The sequence below is a fragment of the Mus caroli genome, unplaced genomic scaffold (assembly GCF_978045245.1).
Source record: "Mus caroli unplaced genomic scaffold, Mus_caroli_1 scaffold_3, whole genome shotgun sequence".
NCBI lineage: Eukaryota > Metazoa > Chordata > Mammalia > Rodentia > Muridae > Mus > Mus caroli.
Window position 1 is genome coordinate 61567649 of NW_028227258.1, and position 9558 is coordinate 61577206.

General features: G+C 42.1%; 1 non-coding gene across 1 annotated transcript; it reads left to right on the top strand.

Moving 5' to 3' along the window:
- The first annotated feature begins 258 nt into the window (after positions 1-258).
- On the top strand, positions 259-387 carry LOC115030720 (small nucleolar RNA SNORA44). The gene has a single exon (XR_003836318.1). It is a non-coding gene; the product is annotated as a small nucleolar RNA SNORA44 (small nucleolar RNA).
- Positions 388-9558: the final 9171 nt, after the last annotated feature.

The following is a 9558-nucleotide window of genomic DNA, read 5'->3' on the forward strand; positions in this document are numbered from 1 at the left end:
TAAGGTGGACCTTGACTCAAAGCTATGTAGAAAGGCTGAAAGGCTCAGGTCAGGTGATATGAACAGAGTCTGCCTTGTGTACTGCTGGCAGAAATAAGAGAGTATGGGAAGTGGAGACACAGCACCAGGGTCAAATCCAGGTGATGTGGGTCTGAGACTCACTCAATTCTGGGAGTCTTACTTAGAAAAAACAATGCAATTCTGGCTTTAATATGAAGCTTTAATATGAGTAAATACTTGGGTAGAAAGAGATGTCATCAGCGTGTTTCCAAGGGCCATGGCTGGCTGTGGCCATGGGATCTCTAGCTGTAGACCAGAGTAACTGGAGAACTTGGACAGCCCAGGTCAGCACAGTGTCTGCAGCTGCCACTTAGCTTTCCTATAATGGTTTAAAAATAAAATAAAATAAAATAGAAAAGTTTTTAAACAGTGAAAAAAATATGAAGAAGAGAAATTGAAACAGCATACTAGTTTGGAACAAGCTGAGAAAGTACAACCATTAGCAAGTCCAGGAGAACAACAAGCAAAGCTGTTAGTAACTGTCTGGTACACTTTCGTTCTGCACAGACACAACCGTGCTGCAGATTCTGACAGTTTCTTCCAATGACAACTCTTTTATTACATCATACTGCACAGGCAGAATAGGAACACTGTAACTTTCCTCTTCATTGTGGTTAATCAAAATTTGCTTTTTATTGTGGCTAGTTTAGGAAAACCCCCCTCAGCACATGCAGCTCATTGCTGCTAGTGCCACTCACACAAATTTATGATTGTCATGGGACTGAGAACCCTTTTGTTAGAAATTTGAGACGTCAAGAGTCACAAGATCTAGACAACTTCTCCCTGCTAGCTTCTGGCTTTGCATTTCAAGTCCTGTTTGTCTTTCACTACCATCAGAGCTGGGTACTGTAGGATATAGTCATGTCCCACGATAATATCTGTTGGTTGCCCAGATCATGGAGTGAGCAGCCAATAAGAGCCTTTCTGGAATCCATTCATCTAAACACAACTAGCAATCAACTCTACAGCAAAGTTATGTGACCCGTATAATATGTTCCACTCGCTTCAAGCTAAATGTATTCTCAACCCAACTGCATACCATACTATCCAGAGGAAAATGTGACAGGGGAATTCAGGGCAATAGTAACTAATTGGCATAAAGCGCTTTAAGTTGATGAACTGTATCGGAACATATAACCGTGCAGGGATATAACCAACGTTGACAGAGTACCCGTGAGAACTCATGAGGCTAGTTTCAAGATTCTCTGCGTCTACACGTCTCATCAGTCTTCTGAAACTTGGCTCGCTATGCCTACATCTTCAGTTTTTTAAAATTATATTTTACTTATTTACTTATCTGTGCCTGTATGTGTTTGTGTGTATGTGTGTTGGCAGGGGCGGGGGGAGGGGGAGTACATGTGTATGTTATGATGCATATGTGGATGTCAGAGGACAATTTAGATGAGACAATTCTCTCCTTCCACTGTATGGAATCAAACCCAGCCTTGGAAGAAGGCACTTTTACCCACTGATCCATCTCACCTCATAACTATTCAATATCCTCAACAACTGGTCCTCAAAGTAACTACTGAAGGGATTTAGGGGCTTGTATTCAGGAGACTCTGAAAACAGTGTCTTATCACAAAGTTAGAAATAGAGTATGTCCTTTCCAGCTATGATGGATCTAAATTAAACCATGGGAAGGTACGGTAGAACAATGAAACACCTTGCCTCCTTTGTTTGCAGGTTATATCTGTCTTCACAGCTCCTCTCTGAAGCCGCCATGATGTACCTAGCTCTGATCTCTTTCATCTTTCATGAACTTCCTTCTAGGAATGTTTGACTGCTCTCCTCTCCCATAAAGGAGACAAGGAGCTGGTGAGCTAGTCAAACCTGCCTCGGGGCTACTCCACATGGTCCTTGGATGAGGAACACAGGGGCTGATGAAGCAGAATTTGGGAAACTGGGGTTCATGATGTGGTGGTCATTCCAGAAATGTAACCCCTCAGAAACGTGCTGCTCCGGTGCTGGAAGACGGGTAAAACAAATAAAGCTGCTGCCTATTTGGAGCATACGCTGGCCTCTTCCACATCTGCAGGACATTTACCTCCTTGCATCTGGTAGTGTTTGTGCAAATATAATTCCATATTCACTAATAATTCCTGGGGCTAAAGGCCCCCCCCCCGTAACCTTGTTAATATTCTCTCAAGGCCTGGTGTGAACGCCTCATAGCATTTTGATTAGAATTCAATCTTGTGCTCCCCCCAACCCCCTCTGACTCTCTCTCTCTCTCTCCTCCCATGCTTTTCTGGCCCCTGGTTTCCTGGCCACCCACATCAGGAGACATTCTCCCTCCCTTCCACTCTCCGGTCTCAGTTTCAAGGAATTTCCTTGTGTCAAAGGCAAAGTGTGATTGACATACTCCCCCCCTCCTAAGCGTAGTTATCTCAGTTTGACTTAACCATCTCCTTATGGGGCCCATACAGTCATTACCTGGGTGAGAGAGACCTCCTCTTTGCCCTTCTTAAAGGCCAGAGCACCTCCACACATCTCCACATTTTTATAGACTTAAACTCCCGATTCCTTTCCCCTTCTCCTTATTTGTGCTTCTTCTTCTTCTTCTTTTTTTTTTTTTTTTTTTTTTTTTTTTTTTTTTTTTTTGGCATGTGTTGCTATTGGCACCAAAAGTATTCCCTGACAAACTGTACCTTGAGATTTCAAGAATTTTAGTTATTCACACTCAGGTAAACTAGCCGCCTCCTTCCAGTGCCCTCTGCCTGCTGGGAAAGCCACTTAATTGCTGCGCTTCAGACCTGGGGAGAAATGGATAATAGAATAAGGTTTCTTCTGTTGAAATCACCACCTGTGGGCAAGCTGCATTCCTTGGGCTCATTAGTCTTCACGGCTAACTTGTTTGTCTCTCAGGAGAAAAAACTAAAAAAATAAATAAATAAAAGCTAAGAATTATACCTTTCGGAATCGTATCCAACCCACGAAGAAGCTCTTGGCAGGAAGTTTCTTGGCTGGAATGAGCTGTTGGCTTTGGAATGTATGTGCTTTCTGGGGGTGTTTAATGCAGGCTGCGTCTACCAGAATTTCCATGGCCTCTTAAGTGCTTTTGACCTTCTGAAAGCAGTGAACTAGATGGCCTTGGAAAGTCAACCACAGCTTTTCATTTTGGAAATTCCCTTTTCTATGAAAGGGCCACATAGGCAACCACACCACACCACTTCCCAGTGAGGAATCAAGTCTTCAGCTACTGGTCACATATACTGTCAATCAAATCCAAGACTTCGAACAGAGCTAGTGAGTGCCATGAAATAATTATCTTTTACAATCCAATATCAGCCCTTCCTCTCCTCCCAGTACCCCCTCACACAAGTCCTCCTCCCAATCCCCTTAGAAGGAGAAGCCCCCTCTGGGTGTCAAGCCTCAAGTCATCCCCTCCCCCATATCAAGTCATTGCAGGACTAGGTACATCTTCTCCTACTGAGGCCAGCCAAGGCCATCAATTTAAGGGTTCAGGATCAACGGGCAGGTAATAGATGCAGGAACAGTCCCTTTTCCTGTCGTTTGGGGGGCCGGCATGAACACTAAGCTGCTCAGCTACTACATATGTGCAGGGGACCTAGGTCCAGCCAGTGCTTGCTCTTTGGTTAGTGATTCAGTCTCTGGGAGTCTCCAAGGGTTCAGGTTAGTGGACTCTTATTGGTCTTCCTGTGGTGTACCTGTCCTCTTTGGGTCCCTCAATCCCTCTCTCAACTCTTTAGTAAGACTTCTCAAGCTCCATCTAATGTTTAAGTGTGAGCCAAACATGTATTCCCTTTGGCTCCTGGGTCAAGCATCTCAGAGGACAGTTATGTTAGGTTCCTGTTTGCAAGCATAACAGAGTATCATTAATAGTGTCAGGGATTGGTTCTTACCCATGAGATGGGTCTCAATTTAGGGCAGTCATTGATTGACTATTCCCTCAGTTTCTGCTTTATCTTTGTCCCTGAACACCTTGGAGACAGGACACATTTGGGGTTGGAGGTTTTTTGGTTTTTTTTTTGCCTCCACTGGGATTCCTGCCTGGCTACTGGGGCATGGCCACTTCAGGACTATATTCCTCACTGCTAGGAGTCTCAACCAGATTCATCCCCATAGACCCAATATCAGCCCACTCTCTCCTCTCAGTACCTCCTCACACAAGTCCTCCCCTGAATCCCCTAGGAGGAGAACACCTTCTGTGGCCTCCCCCCATCTTAGGTCTTTGGCACATCCTAGATATTTCTGGTTGCCCTCCCATCTCCCTTCTCTCTCCCCTGCTCATCCTTCATTTGATCTTTGCCACCTCCCCTTCCTTATCCCCTTTTCCACACAGTTCTCTCCTTCCATTGATCTCTAATATCTATTTTGGTCCACTTCTAAGAAAGATTCAATTATCCTCCCTTGACCCCTCCTTGTTATTTGGCTTTTTTGGGTCTGTTGATTATAGCATGGTTTTTCTGTACTTTATGGCTAATACCCACTTAAAAGTGAATACGTACCATGCATGTCCTTTAGGGTCTGGGTTACCTCACTCAGAATGATTTTCTAGTTTCATCCATTTTCCTTTGAAATTCATGGTGTCCTAGTTTTTAATGGTTGAGTAGTATTCCATTGTGGAAATAAGTCACATTTTCTTTTTTTTTTTTTTCTTTTTTTTTTTGTTTTGTTTTTTTTTAATTTTTAATATTTTTATTACATATTTTCCTCAATTACATTTCCAATGCTATCCCAAAAGTCCCCCATACCGCCCCCCACTTCCCTACCCACCATTCCCATTCTTTTGGCCCTGGCATTCCCCTATATTGGGGCATATAAAGTTTGCAAGTCCAATGGGCCTCTCTTTCCAGTGATGGCCGAATAGGCCATCTTTCTTTTCTTTTTTTTTTTTTTTAATATTTTTATTACATATTTTCCTCAATTACGTTTCCAATGCTATCCCAAAAGTCCCCCATAGCGCCCCCCACTTCCCTACCCACCCATTCCCATTCTTTTGGCCCTGGCATTCCCCTATATTGGGGAATATAAAGTTTGCAAGTCCAATGGGCCTCTCTTTCCAGTGATGGCCGAATAGGCCATCTTTCTTTTTTTTTTTTTTTAATATTTTTATTACATATTTTCCTCAATTACGTTTCCAATGCTATCCCAAAAGTCCCCCATACCGTCCCCCACTTCCCTACCCACCCATTCCCATTCTTTTGGCCCTGGCATTCCCCTATATTGGGGCATATAAAGTTTGCAAGTCCAATGGGCCTCTCTTTCCATTGATGGCTGACTAGGCCATCTTTCGATACATATGCAGCTAGAGACAAGAGCTCCGGGGTTCTAGTTAGTACATCATGTTGTTCCAACAATAGGGTTGCAGATCCCTTTAGCTCCTTGGGTACTTTCTCTAGCTTCTCCATTGGGAGCCCTGTGATACATCCAATAGCTGACTGTGAACATCCACTCCTGTGTTTGCTAGGCCCCAGCATCGTCTCACAAGAGACAGCTATATTTGGGTCCTTTCAGCAAAATCTTGCTAGTGTATGCAATGGTGTCAGGGTTTAGAAGTTGATTATGGGATGGATCCCTGGATACGGCAGTCTCTAAATGGTCCATCCTTTCATCACCGCTACGAACTTTGTCTCTGTAACTCCTTCCCTGGGTGTTTTGTTCCCAATTCTAAGAAGGTGCACAGTGTCCACACTTTGGTCTTCATTCTTCTTGAGTTTCATGCGTTTAGTAAATTGTATCTTATATCTTGGGTATCCTAAGTTTTGGGCTAATATCCACTTATCAGTGAATACATATTGTGTGAGTTCTTTTGTGATTGTGTTACTTCACTCAAGATGATGCCCTCCAGGTCCATCCATTTGGCTAGGAATTTCATAAATTCATTCTTTTTAATAGCTGAGTAGTACTCCATTGTGTAAATGTACCATAATTTCTGTATCCATTCCTCTGTTGAGGGACATCTGGGTTCTTTCCAGCTTCTGGCTATTATAAATAGGGCTGCTATGAACATAGTGGAGCATGTGTCCTTTTTACCGGTTGGGACATCTTCTGGATATATGCCCAGGAGAGGTATTGCTGGATCCTCTGGTAGTACTATGTCCAATTTTCTGAGGAACCGCCAGACTGATTTCCAGAGTGGTTGTACAAGCTTGCAATCCCATAGGTATAGAAATGCAGTCACATTTTCTATACCTATTCTTCAGTTGAGGGACATCTGGGATGTTTCCAGTTTCTGGCTATTACAAATAAAGCTGCTATGAACACAGTGGAGCAAGCATCCTTGTGGTATGGTGGAGCATCTTTTGGGTACATATCCAGAGGTGGTATGGCTAGATTTTGAGGTAGAACCATTTACAATCTTCTGAGAAACCACCAAATTGACTTCCACAGTAATTGTACAAGTCTTCATCCCCTCCAGCAATGGAGGGATGGTCGCCTTGCTCTACAACCTTACCAGCATTTGCTGTCTTTTGAGTTTTTTATCTTAGTCATTCTGACTGGTGTAAGGTGGACTCTCAGGGTCATTTTCATATGCATTTCCATGATGACTAAGGACATTGAACATATCTTTTAGGTGAATATTTGAGATTCTGAGGTGGAGAATTCTCTGTACCCCATTTTTAGCTCTGTACCCCATTTAAATGGGATTATTTGGATTGTTGGTATCTAACTTCTTGAATATATATATATATATAGGATACTAGCCTTATGTCAGATATATAGTTAGTGAAGATCCTTATGATGATGTTCTTTGACATACAGAAGCTTTTTAGTTTCACAAGGTTACATTTATTAATTCTTGACCTTAGTGCCTGAGCCATTGGTGTTTTGTTCAGGAAGTTTTCTCCTGTACCAATGAGTTCAAAGCTATTCCCCACTTTCTGTTCTGTTAGATTAAGTATATCTGGTTTTACATTGAATTCTTTGACCTATTTGGAATTGAGTTTTGTGCAGTGTGATAAATATGGATTTAATTTGCATACTTTTACATCTAGGCAACCAGTTAGATCAGCACCATTTGTTGAAGATGCTCTCCTCCATTGTATAGTTTAGCTTTCTTTGTCAAATGTTTGTAGGTGTAAGGGTTTATTTCAGGGTCTTTGATTTGATTCCATTGATCCACCTGTCGGTATCTATGCCAATGTCATGCAGTTTGTATTACTATTGCTCTGTGGTACAGCTTGAAGTCAGGGATAGTGATACCTCCAGAAGTTCTTTTACTATTCAAGATCATTTTAGCTATCGGGGTTTGTGGATTATTATAGGAAGTTGAGGATTGTTTTTTCAAGATCTGTAAATATTTGTGTTGGGATTTTGATGGGGATTGCATTGAATCTGTAGATTGCTTTTGGTAAGATTGCCATTTTCGCTATGTTAATTCTACCAGCCCATAAGCATGAGAGATCTTTCCATCTTCTTTATTTATTTTGTCTGTGTTTGTGCCTAGACTATAGTGGGCATTTTAGGTCTGAGGACAACCTGTCGGACTCTGTTCTCTCCTTCCTCCATGTGTGTCCTGGGAACTGAACTCAGTTCATCAGCACTGACAGCAGTTGCTATTACTGAGTTGTGTCACTAGACCCATCATGATTTTAAGAACTAAGCTGCATCTGTTGTTCTATTGATTAATGAACAGGGTCTTTTAAATGTCTATGAGCTCTAAGAATTGTCACTAAGAATCAGTGTAATATGTATTTTGTTGTCTTTTTGTTGTTGTTGTTGTTGTTTTAGAACAGTGTCTTGTGTATCTCAGACTGGCCTTGAAGTTGCTGTGTAGTCAAGAATGACCTTGACCTTCGGATTCCCCTCTCTGTACTTTCTTAGTGCTAGGGTCACAGGTGGATATTGCCATTCCTGGTTTATGCATTGCTGGGGATTAACCCAGGGCTTTGCAAATGCAGTGTACTCATTCTATTGAGCTTCAATCCCTATAGTATTGATTTTGATGGTGGAAGCAGATGCTAAGGGTGGAGGGAAGGATGCAACAGTGTTCCTAATCATGCCTAACCACCACAGTATACTTTAGCCCAGTGGTTCTCAACATGCAGGTCATGACCCTTTCACAGGAGTCATCTAAGACCATCTACACATCAGAGATTTACATTGTGATTCATAAGAGTAGTAAAATTACATTTATGAAGTAGGAATGAAAATAAATTTATGGTTGGAGTCATCACAAGATGAGGGACTGTATTAAAGGGTCACAGTATTAGAAAGGATGAAAACCATTACTGTAGGGAATTGCTTTTGCCTATTTTGTGTGTTTGTGTCATTGTACTTTTGAGCTTCCGGTCATCTGTAGCCAAGTTTATGATGATATAGTAGTATGGGTTGATGAGGGTACTGGCCTTGTTCTGCAGGGTAGAGTCCTGCTTCTCTCTACTAAAGTTCAAGTCCTTTGGTGTATTTAGACTCTTCAGAGAGTCTTCCTAAGAGATCTGTGGCCCAGAGTGGAGCCATTCTTTTCTTGCCCACAGTCCATAGTAGAAACTGCCAGATGAAAAACTGCCTGGTTGCATGATCATTCTCTCAGAGGTAGAGCTCACCTGATTTGGCTATTGAGGACAGCATCAGGATCAGATTCCAGTCTCAGTTCAGCTCCTTCATCTGAAAAGTGAGGAAACATTAAAATAAACATACACCACACATGATCTTACAACTCACTCTTATGTATTTGTTTTGGAAATTCTACCAGAGAGTTTCCCCAAATGTATTTTGGCTCATCTTCCTCATATAGGCATCTTAGATATACAAAATCACATGGCTGAATAAAAATACACATACAGACTCCTGAATGATTTCACATGCATGCACACAGATTTTCCTATGTCCTGATGTGTCAGCAGGTACATTCTTTTTTTTTTTATTACATATTTTCCTCAATTACATTTCCAATGCTATCCCAAAAGTCCCCCATACCGCCCCCCACTTCCCTACCCTCCCATTCCCATTCTTTTGGCCCTGGCATTCCCCTATATTGGGGCATATAAAGTTTGCAAGTCCAATGGGCCTCTCTTTCCAGTGGTGGCCGACTAGGCCATCTTTCGATACATATGCAGCTAGAGACAAGAGCTCCGGGGTACTGGTTAGTTCATCATGTTGTTCCAACTATAGGGTTGCAGATCCCTTTAGCTCCTTGGGTACTTTCTCTAGCTTCTCCATTGGGAGCCCTGTGATACATCCAATAGCTGACTGTGAGCATCCACTCCTGTGTTTGCTAGGCCCCCAGCAGGTACATTCTTAAGCACACGGACAAAGAAGCCTATATAAACATAAATTGAGAGCTAGTGTATAGGAAATCCAAGCTATACAAAAGGAAAATTAAGTTGAGGAACCCAACAAGAAGATTATAAACATAATAATCATGGCATTCTGGTAGTGAGGATAGATCTTGCTCCAGGAAAGGCTCTAAAGAGCCTAGTCAATCAAAACTGTTTCTAAACTAGCTTTTTCAACCCAGTGATCTTACTGGTTTCTCCATAATAGAAGTAGTGTTAATTACTTAAATTCATCGATGGCAACTGGGAACCGCAA